This window comes from Otolemur garnettii, unplaced genomic scaffold (genome assembly GCF_000181295.1).
Source record: "Otolemur garnettii isolate 467f Iridium unplaced genomic scaffold, OtoGar3 scaffold00024, whole genome shotgun sequence".
NCBI lineage: Eukaryota > Metazoa > Chordata > Mammalia > Primates > Galagidae > Otolemur > Otolemur garnettii.
This window is the reverse complement of record NW_003852419.1, coordinates 12,684,778-12,686,287: the sequence shown is the minus strand read 5'-3', so window position 1 is coordinate 12,686,287 and position 1,510 is coordinate 12,684,778. Positions and strand designations below refer to the sequence as shown.

At 41.0% G+C, this 1,510-nt stretch overlaps 1 protein-coding gene across 1 annotated transcript in view; it reads right to left on the bottom strand.

The window, feature by feature from the left end:
* EML6 (echinoderm microtubule associated protein like 6) overlaps positions 1–1,510 on the bottom strand; it is a 293,843-nt gene that overhangs the window by 57,891 nt on the left and 234,442 nt on the right. The window lies entirely within an intron of this gene.

Below are 1,510 nucleotides of genomic sequence, written 5' to 3'. Positions count from 1 at the left end.
GGCAGGAGACTCGCTTGAGCCCAGGAGTTGGAGGTTGCTGTGAGCTGTGATGCCATAGCACTCTACCCAGGGGGGATAGCTTGAGGCTCTGTCTCAAAGAAAAAAAAAATCAATGGATAAGAGAGATGAATAGAACCTTCAGTAAAGAAGACAGACAAATGGCTGACAACCATATGAAAAAATGCTCATCATCCCTAATCATTAGAGAAATGAAAATCAAAACCACCCTGAGATATCATCTAACCCCAGTGAGAATGGCCCACATCACAAAATCTCAAAACAGCAGATGCTGGTGTGGGTGTGGAGAGAAGGGAACACTTTTACACTACTGGTGGGATTGCAAACTAATACAACCTTTTTGGAAGGAAGTATGGAGAAACCTCAAAGAACTCAAGTTAGACCTCCCATTTGATCCTGCAACCCCATTCCTGGGCATCTACCGAGAAGGAAAACAATCCTTTTACCATAAGGACACTTGCACTAGACTGTTTATGGTAGCTCAATTTACAATCGCCAAAATGTGCAAACAGCCTAAGTACCCACCAACCCAGGAATGGATTAACAAGCTGTGGTATATGTATACCCTGGAATACTATTCAGCCATTAAAAAAGATGGAGACTTTACATCCTTTGTATTAACCGGGATGGAAGTGGAACACATTATTCTTAGTAAAGCATCACAAGAATGGAGAAGCAAGAATCCTATGTACTCAATTCTCATATGAGGACAGTTGATGACCTAGTACATGTGGGGGATGAGGAAAGGGGAGAACAAAGAGAAAGAAGGAAGGAGGGAGGGAGGTGGGAAAGGGAAGGGCAGAGAGAGGAAAGGAGGGAGAGAGGTGAGGGGGTGAGTAATGGTGTGTGACACACCTTTTGGGTGTGGGACACAATTATAAAAGGTGACTTTGCCTAACAAATGCAATCAGTGTATTTGAACCTCAACCTGGTTCTTTGTACCCTCAATGAATCCTTAACAATGAAAAAAAAAAAGTTACAGTGAGGACTGATAAGAGATAAATAAATTGAAACTGGGGAGTGAAATCAATTCATCAGTAAACACATTTTCCATTAATACAATTTTCCATTGGCCTCTTTGCCTACTCACCCTGGCAATGGAGGCCCATTCACTATCTATGGCAAAGGTACCCTGCTTTGTAAACGTTTTTTATTCTGTAAGCCTATCTTTCTCATCATCATGCAAGAGGATGCTTGGGTTAAAAAAATACAATGCTATCATCTATAACAACATGTATTTCTCAGATACTACACGTATGCATCCTTTATAGACAATGAAAGTATTAGGGAAGCACAGGTGTCCAGATGTCTTTGGAAGTACCTTACGCACTGGGATAGTTTAGAACACTGGCAAACTAAAGCTAGAGAAAGGTGGATACTTGTCACTCATTGGCAAATCCTCACCTCCTTTTCCTCTAAGGAAGCAATATTTCTTTGCTTTTCTTTCTCTTTCTCTCTCTCTTTTTTTTTTAAAGACAGAGTCTCAAGCTAT